The sequence below is a fragment of the Bos indicus x Bos taurus genome, chromosome 22 (genome assembly GCF_003369695.1).
Source record: "Bos indicus x Bos taurus breed Angus x Brahman F1 hybrid chromosome 22, Bos_hybrid_MaternalHap_v2.0, whole genome shotgun sequence".
Classification (NCBI taxonomy): Eukaryota; Metazoa; Chordata; class Mammalia; order Artiodactyla; family Bovidae; genus Bos; species Bos indicus x Bos taurus.
The window spans coordinates 20,056,411-20,078,514 of record NC_040097.1 but is presented as its reverse complement, the minus strand read 5'-3'; the positions used below and the strand labels follow the sequence as shown (position 1 = coordinate 20,078,514).

At 40.7% G+C, this 22,104-nt stretch overlaps 1 protein-coding gene across 7 annotated transcripts in view; it reads left to right on the top strand.

Annotated features, from left to right (window-relative positions):
- Positions 1–22,104, top strand: part of FHIT (fragile histidine triad) — a 1,526,080-nt gene that overhangs the window by 608,335 nt on the left and 895,641 nt on the right. Inside the window, exon 1 of one of the 7 annotated variants that reach the window (XM_027523193.1) lies at positions 2,544–2,625. The exons of the other annotated variants lie outside the window; for them this stretch is intronic. The gene's annotated coding sequence lies outside the window, so the exon portion shown is untranslated. Of the gene's footprint in view, positions 1–2,543; positions 2,626–22,104 lie in introns of those variants that run through there. 7 annotated transcript variants of the gene reach the window in all.

The following is a 22,104-nucleotide window of genomic DNA, read 5'->3' as shown; positions in this document are numbered from 1 at the left end:
TTACTGACGCCAGGCTTTTTCTTTGGTCTTAGAACTGGGGAAGCACAGGACTCGTAGGCCCCTCTGGGTGCAGCCCAACAAGGACAGAGGTAAAATCTATTCTTTCTACAAATCATAGGGGTTCTAGGACCAGAACACAAAGCCAACAGTATTTACTATCTACTCCTTCACCGTAAAGTTTACCAACTCTGCTCTTGGACATTTACCTGGGACTTCTTTTCAATGGTATAATGGTCATGAGTCTGGGCTCAGTGTTACATGGCCTTGGGTTCAAATCTTGTCTCAGTCTAAGAGCATACTGTGCAGCCTTAGGCAAGTCACTTAACTCCTGGAAAATCCCATGGACCGAGGGGCCTGGTAGGCTGCCGTCCATGGGGTCGCTAGGAGTCGGACACGACTGAGTGACTTCACTTTCACTTTTCACTTTCATGCATTGGAGAAGGAAATGGCAACCCACTCCAGTGTTCTTGCCTGGAGAATCCCAGGGGACGGGGGAGCCTGGTGGGCTGCCGTCTATGGGGTCACACAGAGTTGGACATGACTGAAGCGACTTAGCAGCAGCAGCAAGAGCATACTGTGCAGCCTTAGGCAAGTCACTTAACTCCTCTGAGGTTTAGTCTCTTTATTTGTCAGAAGGAGATACTAGGAGTCAGTCGGACATCCGATATTTATGGAGTCCCTATGATGTATCAGGAACTTCCTTCTTAGGCACAGAGATGAAGACAGATAATAAACATGCACAAAAATAAATGAGATGGTTTCAAATTTTGATAAATAGAACAGGGTAATAGTGGAGGGATAGAGTGGTTTGGTTGTGTGGTTTGTGTGTGTGTGTGTGCTTAAAGAAAAGATGATTCAAGAAGGAGGGAATGATCTGCTGTCAAATACTGCTAGTGGCTAAGTAAAGAGAGGCCAGAAGTTGGCCACTGGCTTTGGCAAGGTGTGGTCTGTTGATGAACTTTACTAGGGACGTGCTATGAATAGCCTCTGACCTTTATATGTTCATAATAAAGGGAAAGTATGTGCTGACTCTGGGTTTTTAGAGAATCTAGAATGATGCTTTCAAGGGAACGAATCCTATAGTTTGGCTGACTTAAAAAAAAGAAAATCTGTAAGGAATGTTAAATTTCTGACTCCAGTAATTACATTATAGATAATAGGAAAAAAATTAATGGCTACTGACAACCCTTTTAGTTTGTGTTATTTACTAGGGTCTGCCACAGTATCTCTAAAATATCCTGCTGTTAGGGTGCTCATTAAAAACATTTTTTGAAAATAAAATAAATAAAACATTTTTTTGAATAAAAAATCTTTTACATGTGACAGCGTCAAAATAACCAAGTTGAAATGGATCCTGGTGACTTTTAAACACACATCAAAGCCAAAGTTTATAAGCAGCATTTAGACTAATTAGAATGGACTCCTTTCTTTGTGTCTGTCATAGGGACGTGCTCCTGAAATTCTTTCCCCCTTTTTTCATTTATCACGGTGGCTTTTCATCTTGTTGCTTTTCTCCAGCCATCAGAGGAAGCTGTGGCCAAATAGTGTGCATCACTGGAGAGAAAAAGCCATCTCTGTGGGTAGGGAAGTAGGGGATAAAGGCCAATTCCTATTGATTGCTGTATTTCATACAGAGCGATGCCTTTAACACTCCATAATGAAAGTTTTTATATGTGAGAGGATTACCAACATTGGGCTGTTATTGTCCTTTGATGTGCCCCAGAAATATTACAGCAGAAGTTATTAAGGAATAAATTGTGGGACACCAACTGTTTTGCTTTGCCCCTAGCCAAGTTATGTGGTGGCAAATTTTCTTTTTTACCTTTTAAAAAATTATTATTATTAGAGGGGGATGTTCGAGTAGATTGTCAGCCTGTTTCACTTCAGGACAGAAAATAAATGGAGCCTTAAAGACTAACAATGGTATCTAGGCATTGATGGGGAATGCACATTTCCCCAGCTTTTGCCCATTTTACAGATGAGGACAGTAAAGCTCAGAGGAGTCAGGAGTTGGCCAGGGTCACCCTGCTAATTGCATACCCACCCAGGGACATGAAACCGGCTTAAGCTTCTCATTCTGTTTCCACTTAAAACGCAGTCATCTCTGCATTCGCCTGGAAGGAAGGAAGGTTAAAATTGTTTAAAGCCTGATGAAATATGAGGAAATCATGTGCTGTGAGACCGTGTGTTCTGCAGCTTTCTACTGAACTGGAAATCGCTGGGGCACCAGGATGGGTCTGAAACCTTTCCCTGGCAGCTGGGTTTGGTGTCTGCAGAGGCGAACTGTGGCTCCTGTTTAAATCGCTCAGATGGAAATGGGGCCGCGCCTGAGTGTGGGCTCATGCTTTCTCTCTGCTTGCTCAAATTAAGCTGCCTAACTGTGTTCTTGGGGAGGCTGCAGGTTTGTCAGGGGTCAGCTAGCATTTCCGAGCAGCTCTTCCGAATGCGGGGAGCATGAATTTCCTTTCCCCAGCTGACGGCAGGCAGAGTAGAGTCACTGCAGAACAGCTCGAGTGTTCTAAATTTGGATTCTTTATTTGGCACTTTTGTTAATCTAAAGGACATCACATCATGCTTTTTTTTTTCCTTAACTCTGTGTTGATCCTTCATTTTGTAGATTATCAGGTAAGGAATGTTCTAAGTATGTAAATATCTCCTTTGTTGTATTAAAATAGAATTATTATTAATTGTATTTCTAATAATGATAACTATTATTATTACTACTGATAATAGACTAATAATGTCTATTGTGTGTTTTCTGGGGGACTAAGCATTGTGCTAACAGCATTATATGTATCATTTGATTTAATCCTTGAACTAGTCCTGCCATATAGAAGCTTTCATTCTTTCTCTTTTACATATAGAAAAACTGAGACTCAGAGAGGTTAGGGAATTTGCCCAGCATCACACAGCTAGTAAGTGGTCCAGCCAGGATGTGGAATCAGGTGGTGTTGCTTATATCCCCTGTTTCTAAGCACATACTTGGTGCCTTCTTGCTGCGAGTTAATAAACGATGAGAGTATTTGAGCAACATTTTCTGCTTAAGAGTTAAAGGCCTTTTCATTTATTTTTAAAATTAGAGATTGGCTTTTGTTTCAGGCTTGTCTTGGTCTACACTTGCATTTTCTAGAGAAGGAACAGAGAAGGCAATGGCACCCCACTCCAGTACTTTTGCCTAGAAAATCCCATGGACAGAGGAGCCTGGTAGGCTGCAGTCCATGGGGTCGTGAACAGTCGTCCACGGGGTCGTGAACAGTCAGACACGACTGAGCGACTTCACTTTCACTTTTCACTTTCCTGCATTGGAGAAGGAAATGGCAACCCACTCCAGTGTTCTTGCCTGGAGAATTCCAGGGACGGGAAGCCTGGTTGGCTGCCATCTATGGGGTTGCACAGAGTCGGACACGACTGAAGCGACTCAGCAGAGAAGGAAACTGAAGCCCAGAGAACGAAATGTCAGCAGCATGGCTCTGTCTTCTTACCTCCTCCCTCTTTCCTCCGTTTTCCTTTGCTTACAAGGCACCCACTTCTGACCAAGTTCAGTATCAAATTCAAGACTCTGTATTATCAATAACTTGCTTAGTGCTCAAGGGCTGAAGAAACTGTGCTTTTTTCCTTAAGGTCTAGAACAGACCTCTATTATATTGCCTGACAAGGTGGAAAATCTTTTCAATCAATTCTTTGTTTTTTAACTTTTTTCTTGATGATACTGACTATAAGAAATGACGTTCATTCTAAGGTTTATTTATCAGTTGAGAGTAAGATAAGGACATTAACACTGTGTCCTATTCATAACTGTGGGAATTAGGGAGAATTTATGGCTACTTGATTATTGTAGAATATATTATAAATAATCACGATGGGGTTCTTTTGAGCAATCTGAGAGATGTGGGATGTATTTTTATCTGATTAGTTTTGTCAGTAAACCCTACCTGGAAGTGGGGACCTAAATTTTACTTTGCATCTTTGCAACTGCTTTATGATCCTGAGGAAATTGTGTTTTCACCCTCTGTTTGAAGAAGAGGCACCTTTCTCTAACACCTCTCCTGTGTTCTGATTAATCCAGTTGGCTGTGACTACAAAAGCAAAGACTTTGACCCCTTTGGTAAATGGGCCCATTTCAACTTGGGAGCTAAGACAGTTCTCTTTTATCTAAAGAGATGTGCAGGTGTAAAAAGCAGGTACTAAAAGTACTTCTTGTGGAAAACCTGTTCCTTCCATCCCGGCGGTAATTGAGAGATCACAATTTCTGGCACAGTTCAGAAAGATCATCCTTATGCATTATTGTCCCCCTGACTACTATAACCATCCTTAAATGAGCTTACAGTTTAAAAATTAGGTAACCCCTGAGAGATGCTTGTGACTGTCTTCGTGGTTTACCCCATTTTGGCAAGCCAACAGTTCTCCTGTGGTGATAAGAAGCAGCCCTGCCTCCCCAAACTCTCCCCAACTGTCCATGAGACATTCCAGTTGAAACTAGAAGCTTCATATGTACACACTGCTGTACTTACAGGAGAAGGAAATGGCGACCCGCTCCAGCATTCTTGCCTGGAGAATCCCAGGGACGGGGAAGCCTGGTGGGCTGCCGTCTATGGGGTTGCACAGAGTCACACGACTGAAGTGACACAGCAGCAGCAGCTGTACCTACAATGGAAACCTACTCAAGGACCTACAGGGAACTCTGCTCAATGTTATGTGGCAGCCTGGATGGGAAGGGCGTTTGGGGGAGAGTGGATACATATACATGTATGCTGAGTGCCTTCACTGTGCCCCTGAAACCGTCACAACATTGCCAGCTCTGTGTGTGTGGGCGTAGTCGCTTCAGTCCTGTCCAGCTCTTTGCAACCCCCGTGGACCATAGCCCACCAGGCTCTTCTGTCCATGAGATTCTACAGGCAAGAATGTTGGAGTGGGTTGCTGTGTTCTATCCAGGGGATCTTCCCAACCCAGGGATCGAACCAGTGTCTCCTGCATTGCAGGCGGATTCTTTACCACTGAGCCACCAGGGGGAAGCCTGTTAACCAGCTATACCGAAATACAAAATAAAGAGGTTTTTTTTTTTTTTAAAGCTTCAGCTTATTGTGCCAGAAGCTTTGGCACAGTCATTCCAAATTTAGGAGTCCCACCCATGGTGTTCCACTTATTCATCTCTAAATCCTACTAGAAGATGCTGATAATCTGTCCAGTTCTGTGTAGCTGTGTAGGACAAACAATTACAAGCAACAGCTAATTCTTTCCCGTGTCTCATCTTATAGGAAACTGGGTTTTTGCGGTACCCAAAGTGATTTATTGTTTGCTGTGCAAATGAGCAGAGTCAGGTTTTAAAACAGTTTTAAGATTGCTCTGGAGGAAAGGCACAGTCTCCGTGTAAGTCATTATCCTGGGGATGCTGTGTGACACACACGGGGTGGCATATGGTGGTGGTGGATGGACTGAGGCCCAGAGAAACTTCAGAGACTATTTGATGGATTTCTCTGACACTCTGAATTAGACAGTGCCCCAGGAGATGAAAGTAAGGTATTTTTCATGAGGTTTTTTTTTTTTCCCCCCTCCCCTGCTAACTTTCCCACTTCTCTAAGGGTTAATTAATTTTTGTTTCTTTACCCAGGGAACCAGCCTCTGGATTAGGTTGATGACAGACTGATAAATGGATGGATCCGACAAGCACAGGCCTTTTTTGCCATCTGCCTCCTGTGTTTCTGCTTGGATCCTCCTGGTGTAAATCAGAATAACAGTGAAACAATGCACAGGCGTTGGAAAGAAAAGACGGGCTCCTATTTTCAGGCTCTCTGAAAATGTTTCCTTTTATTTGATTTTGGTGGTTTCAGTCATATCTTCTAATACAGTTTCATACAAATGTAATCTGGCTTCCCCAGCCTAGTACAACCCAAATCAAAACGATATTATACCTCTTCACAGCTGTAAATCCTTCCTCAAATTAAAGCTCTGAAAGTTAATCTGCTAGAGGTCTACAGAGAAGGAGGGGCACCTCCAGCACCCCACCACGGATAGCATTAAGCATCTAATGACAACTTGACAGAGACTTTTATCTTTTGTCCCTTGTGAAATCAAATCTTCAAAGTTATCTGCCTCTTCTTTGAAACTTAGCACAGGCTGTACTGGGCCAGGTGTCTCAAAGCTGATACCAAGGGGCAGAGACTGAGAGCTGTTTTTTTTTTTTTTTCCCCACTCAGTTTTTTTCTGGTCTGCCTTCTTTTTCTTCTATTTTTATTACCTGGGAAAGATATGAGGGTAACATCTGAGATGTGGCTACTTCCCCAAAAAGTTAAAGACACAGAGTTGCAGAATCTCAACAGGGACTCAAGCAGGAGATTGACAAATTAGTTGACCTCACCAATTAACCAATGAATTAATGCAGAGTGGAGTCAGACAAGGACTGGGGTGGGTAAGTCTCAGGTGAGACGGAGGAACAGAAAGTGAGAGATCTGGATGAGGTGAAGTTCTTGGTGAAGCTGACAGTGTGGAAGAGAGGGCAGGGGGCCAAGCAGAGTCTGCAAGGAAGACTGGGGTGAGGCTCACTGAGTAGGTGGACGTTAGCATCAGGGTCCCACATAAGAGAGGCACTTAACCCAATCCTTAGGTCTAGAACACAGTTAGTTTCCAGGAAGGTGGTGGTTCAATAGCTACCGTTTAATCATTTTTTTAGGAATTTTCTAGGACTTCTAGACCTGTTCCTCTTAAGGCTGGGCTCTGACTGCTTTGGGAAGAAACCTGATTCTTTCATTTTCAAATAAGAGGACAAACCTCTATCCTCTGTGATCTTCCAGGAGATTGCTAGGCATTTAGGTCTCCCTGTGGCCTATCTGCAGGCCGATTATTTAGAATAATTTGCCTTCTTTTCAACAGGCAGTCAGCTTGTTGGTGGTCAGCTTCTTCATGCTGCTTTTCATTTACAAAACTGAAGGGACCACACTCTATTCTATGGTGCCACTTCCAGATTCCAGAATATGCTTCTTGCTTTCCGAGATCACTTTGAAAATGAGGCCAGACCTCTTGGCCAGAAGACTCTTGGGATATTTTATTGATACATGGAGTCCCTGAAGACATAGGTGTCAGGTCGTGTCGCAGGTCTCTGGGAGGATACTTTCAGAAAAATACTGTAAGAATACTTCTCATCATTTTCATCTCAAGGAAGCCAGTATGACAAAGGAACAGTAACAGGTTATCATTCATTCAAAAACTGTATTTTGAGAGCAGTTAACAAGTGTCAGGCAATTCATGTGGTGTTTTAGGATATGGGAAGGCTGTGGTGAAGAAAATAGATGGTGTCCCTGTTCTCATGATGGCCACGTTGCCATCTTTGAATGGATAGTGTTGTAAAGATTGTAAGTAGCCTGAAATAACTTGGAATTTCACACTAGAGGGAGGTTTTCATTGTGTGTGTACATGCTCAATCGAGTCTGACTCTTTGTGACCCCATGGACTGTAGCACGCCAGGCTTCACTACCTGTCAGCCTCCTCTGTCCATGGAATTTTCCAGGCAAGAATACTGGAGTGGGTGCCATTTCCTTTTTCAGGGATCTTCCCAACTTGGCATCTCCTGCATTGGCAGGCATATTCTTTACTGCTGAGCCATCAGGGAGGCCCCGTCCTCTCCCTTACCGTCCCTTACCCCACTCCACCCAGCCAAACCAGGTGGAAGCTCACTCTGGGCAGATGTGGCCAAGAAGATGGAGCTAACTTTCCCTTCAGATTCTAGTCAAGGTATGTGATATCTCTTCCATGAAAGAGAAAGGTAGGCTGCCAGCTTAGCTGGAGAGCTAAGACCCTATATGTCTTGCTGCCAGGAAACCAAAACATGAAACAGAAGCAATATTGTAATAAATTAATAAATTCAATAAAGACTTAAAAAACAAAACAAACAAACAAACAAAAACCAATAGAGGGGTGTGAAGCTTACCATAGGAAACTCACTTGATTTGAAGCCGTGGAGAATTTTAAGCCTAAGAGGTGCTCTCCAAAACAATAGGCATCGTGTGCATTTGTGTGTGTGCGCTCAGTTGCATCTGACTCTTTGCAATTGAACCCAGGATTGAATCCATGTCTCCTGCGTTGGCAGGCTCATTCTTTACCACTATGTCACCCTGGGAAGCCCAGGGATTGTGGTGGTGAGCAATTAAGAGTTGGTTAGTAGTTCTATGAAAGCAGCAAGTTAAAGTTTCCCTCTCCTAGTTTCCCAGAGAGTATCAGGGAAGAACTGCCCTCCTGGAGTCAGAAAAAACTGAAAAACAGGCTTCAAAAACGACCCTTGCAAAGGAACCTGAATTTAATTGGATCAAACTGTGGAGTAATTTGTGCTCCCAAGGCATTATTGAAAATAATAGATCAGCAGGAAATTAGTGAAGCCTAACAACTGGATGTGACGCTAAATGATGCAGACAGCCCAACAGATGGTGGCAGGATGGGGGGTGAAGGGGGGGTTTGGAGAAAGTTAAAAGAGAACCATGAAGCACATTCTTCTCCAGTGTATGTGGAGTGTTCTCCAGCTACACTGTAAAACATGCCTCAAAACTTTTAAAAGGATTGAAATCATATGAAGTATGTTCTCTGATCAGAACAGTATAGAATTACAACTCAATGTAGAATTACAACTCAATAAGAGAAAACTGGGAACTTTACAAATATGTAGAGATTAAACAACACATTCCTAAATAATCAATGGGCCAAAGAAAAAATTACCCAAGAGAAATGAGAAAAAAAAAAAAACGTGATAAATGAAAATGAAGACATGTCAAATTTGTGAGATGCAACTGAAACAATGCTTGGGGGAAATTTATAGCTTTAATCACTTGTATTAAAAAGGAAGAAAGATTTCAAATCAGTAACCTATCCTAAACTGTAAAACAAAGAGGAAAAATGAATCCAAAGTGAACAGAAGGACAGAAATATTTGATAATAAAGATTGGAGCAAGAATTAATGAAATAGAGAAAAGAAAAACAAATAAAGGAAATCCACATAAGCAAAAATTGCCTCTTTGAAAAGATTAACAAAATTGACAAAGCTTTAGCTAGACTGACCTAGGAGAAAAAAAGAGAAAACTCAAACTACCAAAATCAGATATGATGAAAGGGGCATTAGTACTGACTCTACAGAAAGAAAAGATTACAAGGGAATACTAGAAACAAATATATGTCAACAAATTAGATGAAATACACACATTACTAGAAATATGAAAATTAGGAACACTGACTCTAGAACTGAACTGGATTTCAGAAGAAATATACAATCTGAGTAGATTCATAATAAGTAAAATAAAGAGATATAATTAGTAATTAAAAATACCCCACCAAGAAGCTCAGGTACGGAAAGTTTCACTGGTAGGTTCTACCAAATATTTGAAGAATAATTAATACTAATTCTTTATAAACTGTTCTAAAAGTTAGACAAAGAGAGAATACTTCCTAAAGCATTCTGATCACAAATATCCTGACACCAAAACTGGATAAAGACATCACACGCAAAGAAAACTACAGACCATTATCTCAATATATAAACACAAAGATTCTCAAAAAAGTAGTAACAAATTAAATTCAGCAATATATGAAATGAATACAACATGGCCAAGTTGGATTTATACCAGGAAGGCAAGATTGGTTAAACTTGTGAAAAATTAAATGAATATAATATACCATATCAACAGAATAAAAGGCAAAACATACATAATCATATGGAGAGATACAGAAAAAAATTTGAAAAAACTGAAATACCCTTTCATAATAAGAACAACCAGTGAAGCAGGAGGGTAGGGAACTTCATTAACCTGATAAATAGCATATGGAGGAATGTTCAAAATCATTAGCCATCAGGAATATGTAAATCAAAATTACAGTTAGAATGCCATGTCATATCCACAAGATGGCTATAATCAAAGGAAGGATGTAGAGAAATTAGATACATGGTTGTGTGTCCCCCTTTATACACTGATGGTGGGAATGTAAAATGGTACAGATACTTTGGAAAGCAGTTACTCATGTGGTTAAATATAGTGTTATATAATTCAACAATTCTACTGCTAGATATATACCCAGGAGATATGAAAATGTGTCCACATAAAAATTTGTCCATGAATATTCATAGTAGTGTACTTGCCAAAAAGTACAATCCATGGACAAATTTTTATGTGGACACGTTTTCATATCTCTTGGGTATGTATCTAGCAGTAGAATGTCTGAAATGTCATCAACTGATGAATGTGTAAGTAAAATGTGGTATATCCTTTCAATGACACATTGTTGTTGTTGTTTTAGTCTCTTTGTGTCCGACTCTTTGTGACCTCATGTATTGTAGCCCGCCAGGCTCCTCGGTCCATGGCATTTCCCAGGCAAGAATAGTGGAGTGGGTAGTCATGCCCTCCTTCAGGGGATCTTCCCGACTCAGGGGTTGAACCTGCGTCTCCTGCATTAGCAGGCAGACTGTTTACCCATGAGCCACTTGGAAAGCCCCAATGACATATTATTCGGCAATGAAAAGACATTAAGTTAGCAATGTGTGCTACAGCATGGATGAAACTTGGAAACATTTTATTACATGAGAGAAGCTAGTCAAAAAAGAGAACATACTGGACATGTTGCTAAGTCGCTTCAGTCGTGTCCAACTCTGTGCGACCCCTGAGACGGCAGCCCACCAGGCTCCCCCCATCCCCGGGATTCTCCAGGCAAGAACACTGGAGTCGGTTGCCATTTCCTTCTCCAATGCATGAAAGTGAAAAGTGAAAGTGAAGTCGCTCAGTCGTGTCCGACTCTGAGCGACCCCATAGACTGCAGCCTACCAGGCTCTTCTCTGTCCATGGGATTCTCCAGGCAAGAGTACTGGAGTGGGGTGCCATTGCCAATCCTACCACAGGCAAACTTAAAATTATTAGCATTGCTCAGTAATTTCCTTAAGATTCTGAAACCTTGGTTCTAGTTCTTCCTTTTTGCTGCTTTGTTCTTTTTCTCCATAATAAAATCCTCTCCCACCCTTCTGAAATATTTTACATTCTGAATCATTATTGAATCTATTGTCTCTTCCCATTCTTACAATCCCTATTCTTCTTCAGGTTTCTATACTGTGCTGAGATTTTGCACCAGCTTCCTAGCTTGGTCCCCTGGCCTTCTGTCCGATTGCATTCAAGCCTACCGTAGCTGTAGGAATGTTCATAAACTTCACATCTACTCTACCAGTCCTCTGCCTAAGCTCTCCAAAAATATATCTATCACTGTCAGATGAAATTCAAGGTTGTCAACATGGCTTACTTAGAAAGTAAACCAACCTTTCCTGCTCATCTCTCACCTTGACTCTTTGCTTCTTGCTATCTGTTCTGTTTGCATTGATCTGCAGGAAGTTCTTTGCATGCACTGTGCTGGATTTTGTCTTTACCCTGCATCCATACCATTCCTTCTCCTTGGAACGCTGTCCTCATCAAAGTTTTAGCCACCTGACTCCTTTAAGTCGTAGTCTAAACAGTTTATCTCTGTTACTCTAGCATTGCACTAACCATGTTTTGCCATGACTATCTTTTTATGTGTTGTAGGATTTTTGTTTTAAAAAGTAAAGGTTGTGTCTCACTCATCACTGTACAGCACATTGCCTGATGCATGGGAGATACTGACGGAAGGAGGTGGAGAGGGAGATATTGATGCTGGGAGAAGCCTTCCACTCCCTTCACCTGGTTTCAGGCAAGCTAAAGACCAATTCAGGCTACGGCAGCTTATTAACTAGCCAAGGTTTTCCCAAAGAAACTTCAGAATGAACATTTCTTTGCTCTTTCTAGGATTTTTCTACCCTGACAATCCATTTCTGACTGTTGTTCAATTTGTGTTTCACGAATATTGTATCTTCATGCTTTTTCCTTTGGTTCTGGTTTAACTAAGTCTGTGGATCACCCAATGTCTTCTACACTGTAGGCCTTAATAAAACATAAAGGTATTGGACTTAAACATCAGTATCTGCATTTGAGGGATGCATGTACATGAAACTTCATTTTAGGAGAGAACATAGTCCATACCTATGAAAAGGATATACATTTTTGCAGCTATCAAGAACAGTTGTTTCTTAGCCAGGAGGACTTGAGTATGGCACTGAAAATATAAGGATGGGACATTTATTTGAGGACGCTGAACTTTGGTTTCAAATAGATCCAGGATGCAATTACATGACAACACAGAAGACTATTTCTTGCTCACATAACAGATTAATGACAGTTTATCATATGCCTGCTATGTGTGTCAGGTACTGGAGGCACTACGAATATGGACTTGGAGAAGATAGGCAAGGTCTCACAGTGCTCCTAAAGATGGGCTTTATGGGGCAAAAGGTGGTCTGTGCTTCCAGCCACTTACAGGTTAAGGTATATGTCTGTCACAGCACCATCTCCAAGTCATGGGTGGGGTTGTTGTTGTTCAGTCGCTAAGTTGTTTCCAACTCTTTGCCATCTCATGGAGTGCAGCATGCCAGGCTCCCCCATCCTTCACTATCTCCCTGAGTTTTCTCAAATTCATATCCAATGGGTTGGTGATGCTATGTAACCATCTCATCCTCTGCCACCTCTTTCTCCTCTTGCCTTCCAACTTTCTCACCATCAGGGTCTTTTCCAATGAGTCGGCTCTTCACATCAGGTGGCCAAAGTATTGGAGCTTCAGCTTCACCATCAGTCCTTCCAGTGAATACTCAGGGTTGATTTCCCTTAGGATTGACTGGTTGGATCTCCTTACTGTCCAAGGGACTCTTAGGAGGGTGGGGATACCATCAGAATTATCTAATGGATAATTAGACAATTATTGGATCCCTGCCTAGCTGGACAGAGATGCCTTGTGGGACAGTTAGATGGAAGGAGAGAGGATGCTTGTTTAGAACACAAAGCTCAGAAATGTGCCAAAGGCTGAAACTATCAATGCAGGACAAGGTTTGAACTGATGTACTTTTTAAACCCTTGCAGGACACAGATACCCCTTTCCCATGTGCTTCCCACTTTAAAGAAGACATGCCTTCCCTGAGACCTCACTCCTGCCAAACAAACAAACAAACAACAACAAAACCACAGACCAACCAAACAACAGCAACAACCGAAACTCTTGAGAACCTCAGGGGCCTTAAATCCTCACGAAGTATGATTTCCAACACATAAATCTAGTCAGCCTAGACTGAGGTGTTGACATTGGGTTTACTTGCATGACTTAATAGCTTATTTCAGAACCCTCTCAGAGTTCCTTTTTTCCCATTGAGTTGTGATTATTTTGCTATGTTTCCTGCGGATGAAATTCACATGCACTCGGGATTTACTATGTATTCTCCTCTGCCTTTCTCTCACTTAACAGTGTGGTCATCCTTCACCTCTAATGAAAAAAGAAAAACAGTTTCCTAAGCAACTGACTGCCAGGTTGTATGAAAACCCTGTCTAGAATTCTTCCTTTAAAAAAACCCACATTATGAAATGTAGATCACTTTAAAGAAAGAGCAAGTTGGAGCCATGATAACTGAGTGAAATGTGGATATGATCCTGTCCGTGTTGGGTGCAAATGACCTTATCAGCCAATTTAGGATTATGAGAAAAGGGCCAGTGGGTATGTTTACCTGTGGAAGTTACTTTGGAGCAGCAGTGTGAGACTTGGAGGCCTGACTGGCTCTTGAGTCTTGGCCCCATTACCAGCCATTAATATCATTTTGAGCTAGAAATATAACCTCTCTGAGCCTCAGCACTTTTGTTTCCAAAATGGGGATAGCAATCTCTACATTGTGCATAGCCCTGGGGACTCAAATCATTATGAAAAAGGAAAAGGTTTCTCCTCCAGAGAGAATGGATACTCTGTTGGCATACTGGGTGTTCAGTCAAAGGGCTAATTCCCCCTAGAGTTTAACTGTCAGGCCACGTAGCAGTATTTCAATGGCTTAATTATTTTTTGTCTTGACTTTGTCAATTGCACACCAACCTTAAGCATTTCTGGAGTTGCTGCTATATGACCATCACTGTACAGTCATATTGGAAGACAAAAGAAGTTTCAGACTACAGAGTATCAACCATGGAAATGTGTTTTCTGGAATATTTTTCTATGTAATGCTCTGTGTGATCACTAGTGCATGCTTTAAAAAATGCAAATTTCAGAATAAATGTATGGAAGGATTCTTATATGTTCAGAAAACTTGGTAGACATAAACCCATATATGTGTGCATGTGTGCTAAGTCACTTCTGCTGCTGCTGCTGCTAAGTCGCTTCAGTCATGTCCAACTCTGTGCGACCCCAGAGACGGCAGCCCACCAGGCTCCCCCATCCCTGGGATTCTCCAGGCAAGAACACTGGAGTGGGTTGCCATTTCCTTCTCCAATGCATGAAAGTGAAAAGTGAAAGTGAAGTCACTTAGTCGTGTCTGACTCTTAGGGACCCCATGGACTGCAGCCCACCAAGCTCCTCCATCCATGGGATTTTCCAGGCAAGAGTACTGGAGTGGGGTGCCATTGCCTTCTCCAAGTCACTTCAGACATGTCCAACTCTTTGTGACCCCATGGACTGTAGTCTGCCAGGCTCCTCTGCCCATGGGATTGTGGGTTGCCATGTCCTCCACAAGGGGATCTGGAGAAGAACATGGAAACCCACTCCAGCACTCTTGCCTGGAAAATCCCATGCATGGAGAGTCCTGGTAGGCTACAGTCCATGGGGTCTCGAAGAGTCAGACATGACTGAGTGACTTCACTTTCACTCTTCACTTTCATGTATTGGAGCAGGAAATGGCAACCCACTCTGGCGTTCTTGCCTGGAGAATCCCAGGGACAAAGAAGCCTGGTGGGCTGCTGTCTGTGGGGTCGCACAGAGTTGGACACGACTGAAGCGACTTAGCAGCAGCAGCCACCAGGGGATCTTCCCAATCCAAGGATCGAACCTGTGTCTCTTATGTCTTCTGTATTGATAGGTGGATTCTTTACCACTAGCACCACCTGGGAAACCCAATTCATATATAAGTATATTAAAAGACAGAATGAAATCATGCGTTCCAAGTTATTAATAGCATTTACCCTTAGATGTGAAAAAAGGATTGACATGAAAGAATCATTTGGGGCTTAAATGTTTTAGTCCAGTCTTCTAAATGATTTGAGATTTTTGCATCAAGAATGTAATCATGTATTAATTTGATTTTTTTAAATCAATATACATTTTTTGGGATAAGTTTTAGGCTTACAGAAAAACTGAGCAGAAGGTAGAGAGTTTCCATATACCCCATCACTCTCCCCAGGTCCTCTATTGTTAATATCCTGTGTTAGTGTGATAGGTACATTTATTACAACTGATGAGCCAATTCTGACACAGTATTATTCATAAAAGTCTCTAGTTTATATTAGGTTTCATTCTTGGTGTTACACATTCAATTTGACAAATGTTTAATGACCTGTATCCAACATTATAGTATTTCACAGAATAGTTTCATTTCCCTATAAATCCCTGGTACTCCACCCATTCATACTTTCCAGTTCCACTGAACACCTTGCAACTAGTTTTTATTTTGTAACTGTCTCCATTGTTTTCCTTTTCCACTATGTCATATAATTGGAATTATGCAGTATGTAACCTTTTCAGATTGGCTTCTTTCACTTATCAATATGCTATTAAAGTTCCTCCATGTCTTTTCATGGCTTTGTACCTCTTTTCTTCATTGTCTGGAGTCACCAGAGCTTGTTTATCCACTCACCTGTTGAAGGCCATCTTAGTTGTTTCCAAGTTTTGGCAATCATGAATCAAACTGCTTTAAACCTTCTTGTGCGGGTTTTGTATGGACATGAGTTTCCAAATCATTTGGGTAAGTATGAGGTATTGTTTGGTCATTTAGTAAGAGTATGTCTGATTTGAAAGAAACTGCTAAGCTGCCTTCCAAAGTGGGTGTACCATTCTGCATTCCCACCAGCAATGAATGAGAGTTCCTGTTGCTCCACATCCTCCCCAGTATTTGACGGTGTTAATGTGTTTGATTTGCATTATTCTAATAGATGTGCAGTGGTATCTCATGTTATTTTAACTTTGTAACTCACTAATAACATGGGATTTAGAGCATCTTTTAGTATGCTTGTTTTCTATCTGTATATCTTCTTTGATCTGGTGTCTGTCAAGTCTTTGGCCCATTTGGGTTATTCTTTTTCTTATCACTGAGTTTGAATTATTTCTGTGTTTTGGATAATAGTTCTCTATCAGATATACCTTTTGCAAATAGTTTCTCCCAATCTGTGGCTTATCTTCTTGTTCTCTTGACAGTGTCTTTCACAGAGCTGAAGTTTTTAATTTTAATGAAGTTCGGCTTATCAATTATTTCTTTCATGAATTATGCCTTTGGTGTGATATCTATAAAGTCATCACCATACCCAAATCATCTGTCTTTTCTCCTGTGTTATTTCCTAGGACTTTACATTTTATATTTAGGCCTATGATCCATTTTGAATTCGTTTTTGTGACGGGTGTTAGGAAGGTCTGTGTCTGGATTTTTTTTTCCTTTTCATAAGGATGTCTAGTTGTTCCAGCACCGTTTGTGGAAAAGACTATCCTTTATCCATTCAATTGCCTTTGCTCCTTTGTCAAAGATCATTTGACTATATTTCTGTGGTTCTGTTTCTGACATCTCTATTCTATTCTATTGATCTATTTGTCTGTTCTTTTGCCAGTACTCTACTGTCTTGGTTACTGTAGCTTTGTAACAAGTCTTAAAGTTTGAGACTGTCAGTCTTCAGACTTTGTTCTTTTCCTTCAATTTTCTGTTGGGTATTCTGGATTTCCATATAAACTTTAGAATCAGTTTGTTGATGTCTACAAGCTAGCTTGCTGAAGCTTTTATTGAGGCTGCATTTAACTTGTATTTTAAGTTGGGAGGAACTAACAACTTGATAATATTGTCTTCTTATCTATTTCCATGGAATCTGTTTTCTTAAAGATCTACTTTGACATCTTTCATCAGAGTTTTATAGTTTTCTTCATGCAGATCTTAGAGATATTTTGTCCAAGTTGTGCCTATGTATTGCATGAGGGGTTAGATATTAATCTAAATGGCGTTGTGCTTTAAATGTAAAATTCTGATGTATAAGAAAGTGATTGACTTCTATTAGCCTGGTATCCCACCACCCTGCTGTAATCACTTATTAGTTTCAGAAACTATCACTTGTATAGTTTTATCAAAAAAGAATCAAAGGAGATTGAGGAGAACACTGATCCAGCAGACCTACACATATCATAATCTTTAAAATATGATGAAATATTTTGATACCAGATATGACTTTTGTGAATTTCCCATAGTGCTTGCAATTGCTTTTGTTTATACCTGCAAATATACAGATTCATATAATTAATTGACATACACACACATCTGTCATGAATTCATAAGAAGTGTTGTGTGAATTAATAGGTTATAGACATCCAAATAGACATATTGATGTCTAGCAGAGGCAACTCTACTCAAGACTTTGTAGTGGCCTATGTGGGAAAATAATCTAAAAAAGAGTGGATATATGTATTGTTGTTCTTGTTTAGTCACTTTCATGTTCAACTCTTTTGCAAGCCCATGGACTGAGACATCCAAATAATATGCATATATAATGTATATAGATATGTGAGTGAGTTAACATTCACAGAAGCAAAGCAAGTGAAAAAGAAGAATCTAGGCAATGGCAATTCCAATGATCATGGCTCAGTGATAAGATATATAAGGGACAAGGGTGTAGGGACTCGGAGACCCATCACAGTTTCAATACAGAAAGCAGGGCCATGTTGAAGGAAGCTCTCCCGGCTCACCAAATTTTTCAGTGTACAACAGTGAGGACATTTGTGCACACTTGTCTGACTCCCAAGGATGGCTTTTTCATCTCTTTGCCTTCTATATCTTCTTACCTCCTCTCTGGTTGGCTGACTCCTTTTGGAACCATACAGAGAAGAATATTCTGAGAAATGTAGGTCTTGCTGTCTGCTTTGCAATGCAGATTGCTGAGAAGAAGTTGATAATTCAGGATTGATAATAGATCATCCAACATTCCTTATTTATTTATTATTTCTAAAATTTTTATTGGCATATAGTTGATTTACAACGTTGTTTTAGTTTCAGCTGTACAGCAAAGGGAATAAGTTATATATGTGTCCAGGCTTCCCTGGTGGGTCAGTGGTAAAGGATCAACCTCCCAGTGCAGGAGACGTGGGTTTGATCCCTGTGTCAGGAAGCTCCCCTGGAGAAGGAAATGGAAACCCACTACACTGTTCTTGCCTGGGAAATTCTATGGGCAGAAGAGCCTGGTGGGCCATAGTCCATGGGCTTGCAAAAGAGTTGAACATGACAGTAACTAAACAAGAACAACAATACATATATCCACTTTTTTTTAGATTATTTTCCCACACAGGCCATTACAAAGTCTTAAGCAGAGTTGCCTCTGCTATACAGTAGGTCATTATTAGTTATCTGTTATATATATAGTACTGTGTATATGTCAGTCCCAATTTTTATAACAAGGATATCCATTCCCTATAACTTTGGCTTCTCCAAGGTCTTCTTTTTTTTTTTTAAACACATGTGCAAATGAATTTTTAAAATACAGCAGCTTTACCTGACTTTACCTATAAAGTGACCATATGATTCAGTTCTCCTTCTACAGTCTTGAAACATTCTCTTTGTACATCTCTTATAATAAATAAGCATATTTATATGTGAGTTCTGCAAAATGTCTTCTTCTTCTATTGAATAATAATCCTGTTGACAGCAGAGATTCTTTTATGCCTGAACATGCCTTGCAGTGTCTGACAGTATAAGACACATAGTAGGTACTAATAAAATGTGTGCTTAATTAATTAATGGATAATATTACTTGATATACTGTTATGATCAGTTTAACTCACTGTAAAAGTGAGTTGTACCATCACTTTGTTCTGACTAATAACTATAACTAAAATGGACACCCTGCTTAAATTTCTGATTTATTAGTCCTTTTTTAAAATTTTTTATTGCTGTTTTTTTTTTTTTTCTAGTCTAGTAGCCTGATGGTTTGCTCTAGTCATTAACTTTCAGTTCAGAGTCGTGAAGCCTTAGTAGACATATTGTGTTCAGTCTGCAGAGTCACGTTTCCTGCATCATCGTACCTGGTACGTTTGAGAGCAGTCGAATGGCTTCTCTAATGATTCTAGAACACTGCAGTGAATGACAAATTACAGGTGTCTAATATTATATGATTGGTAAATGACTGTTTTGTGCTTTATTTCCATCCCTCCAGGAAGGCTAGATTATTCCCAAATAGCAGATTGCCATATGAAAATGCCAATATTTACTCTCTGTTGATCCAAGGTAACAATTCAGAAACAATCATTTGATATAAAGGCACTCATGATTTTTTATTACAAATTGGTAACTAGTTAGGAAGGATGAGTCTCTAAGGAACCCTGTTATGATTGGATTGACCTTCAGGTTCAATAGGGTGGGTTAGCAAAGAATTTCTTTGCTGTGAGTCCACATTATTGTCTAAATAAAATAGGTGTTTGGTTTTATTTTAGTTCCCAACTTAATTTAGGTTATTCTAAAATCTCAGAACAAAAAATATGTTTCTAAAGTGATATTAACACAAAAAATTCAAATAAACCAAGAAATATCTACTGAGTTTCTCATGTGGTGCTGCCTTTGAACTGGTATACTCTTTTCCTTTGAGTTAAGTGTTACAAAAACACAGTTTCACTTTGGTTTTTGCTTCTTACTCTTGGTGTGCACCTACTTGTTAACATACATCCTCCCAGGTCATAGCTCTTGTTATACAGTCACTGTAAAAGTGAATTGTACCATCACTTTGTTCTGACTAATAACTATAACTAAAATGAATGCCCTGTTTAAATTTCTGATTTATTAGTCCTTTTTAAAAATTTTTTATTGCTGTTTTTTTCCTAGTCTAGCAGCCTGATGGTTTGCACTAGTCATTAACTTTCAGTTTAGAACTTTGTTCTAAAATCTCAAAACAAAAATTATGTTTCTAAAGTGATATTAACACAAAAAATTCAAATAAAACCAAGACATATCTACTGAGTTTCTCGTGTGGTGCCGCCTTTGAACTGGTATACTCTTTTCCGTTGAGTTAAGGGTTACAAAAACACAGTTTCACTTTGGTTTTGCTTCTTACCCTTGGTGTGCACCTACTTGTTAACATATATCCCCCCAGGTCTATTTGTAGTCATAGCTGCTTATTAATGTTGCTGCTTTGCTTACTTGCCTCAGATTTCCCTGTCTCTTTCCACCCTGCATCTCTATCTGCCTTAAGCTATTTTCTGCTCAGTTGGTTTTCTTTCAGCCTTATTGCAACGATGTTCTGGGACTTTGCCGATCCTATGTGTGGACCTGCATACACTCTCCATCTCACCTTCTGCTTCATTGCCTCCTTCTCGCAGTTGACCTGCACTCAACTCACCTCTGCTGAAGAGCATCCAGGAGCGCCCCCCCCAAAATAGCCCCCCTCCTAAAAAATAACTGCCCTCTGTCTTTAGAATTCCTTCTGTGCTTCACTATGTGGGCGATAAACTACAAGCACCTTAGCTCCTCCAAGGGTGCACAGTGGCTGTTTAATGCCTAAGGGTTGGTGGGCAAGAGTGTCTAAAGCCTGGACAAGAGGGAATAAGAGAGAAAGTGAGTAAAAGAAAGAGATGGGGGAACACGTGTACACCCGTGGCAGATTCATGTTGATGTATGGCAAAACCAATACAATATTGTAAAGTAATTAGCCTCCAATTAAAATAAATAAATTTATATTAAAAAAAAGAAAGAGATGGAAGTTAAAGAGGAGGAAATGGGGAAAGAAGAGGGGATGCAGGAAAAAGAGGATGGAGAGTACAGAAAGGAGGGGAGGGCTGAAGAGTAAAGGGAGGAAAGGTGCACTCCTCCCTTGGTTCCACAGGGATTGGTTCTAGGACCCTCCGCAAATACCAAAATCCAAGGACAGTCACCTCATAGTTTAGGCACTCCGTGTTAGCAAGTTTCACATCCATGGATTCAACCGGTTGCAGTTGTAAACACAGTACCCAATCCCATAGTAGTTTTAATCTGAGGATGTGTAACACGCAGATTCCCAGGGCCAGCTATATCTATAGCCAGGAAAGCTATTCCAAATTCCTGTGAAAAAGTGCTCTTCATTTAAGAGCCAACGTTTTCACATTTATTGACTAAACTGCAGGGTTCACTTAGTTTTGTTGCAATTCTGACTCCATTCTCTTGGCGCCTTTGTTGCCCGCCTTGCTCCAGCCCACCTCTCACCCTTCCTGCTTATTCCCAGACTGTCCTTTCTGCCTCAGCAACACGGGCTCTCTTTCCTTCTCTCTCACATGGCATTCACAACCAGCTTTCAAGATTACACTTATAGTGTGATGTGTGAGACTCTTAGATGCTACCATTTTGGGGCAGAACTCAACCCAATCATGCGAAATACGAGGCAGGATGAATCACAGGTTGGAATCAAGACTACTGGGAGAAATATCAACAACCTCAGATATGCAGATGTTACCACCCTAATGGCAGAAAGTGAAGAGGAGCTAAAAGAGCCTCTTGATGAAGGTAAAAGAGGAGAATGAAAAAGCTGGCTGAAAACTCAGCATTCAAAAACTGAAGATCATGGCATCTGTTCTCATCACTTCATGGCAAATAGATGGGAAAAAATTGGGAACAGTGGCAGATTTTGTTTTCCTGGGCTCCAAAATCACTGCAGACAGTGATGGAAGCCAGGAAATTAAAAGATACGTGCTCCTTTGAAGAAAAGCTATGACAAACCTAGGCATGTCTAGACATCACAAACCTAGACATCACTTTGCCAATAAAAGCTCATCTGGAGAAGGCAATGGCACCCCACTCCAGTACTCTTGCCTGGAAAATCCCATGGGCAGAGGAGCCTGGTAGGCTGCAGTCCATGGGGTCGCTAGAGTCGGACATGATTGAGCAACTTCACTTTCACTTTTCACTTTCATGCATTGGAGAAGGAAATGGCAACCCACTCCAGTATTCTTGCCTGGAGAATCCCAGGGATGGGGAAGCCTGGTGGGCTGCCGTCTATGGGGTTGCACAGAGTCGGACACGACTGAAGTGACTTAGCAGCAGCAGCAGTCAAAGCTATGGTTTTTCCAGTAGTCATA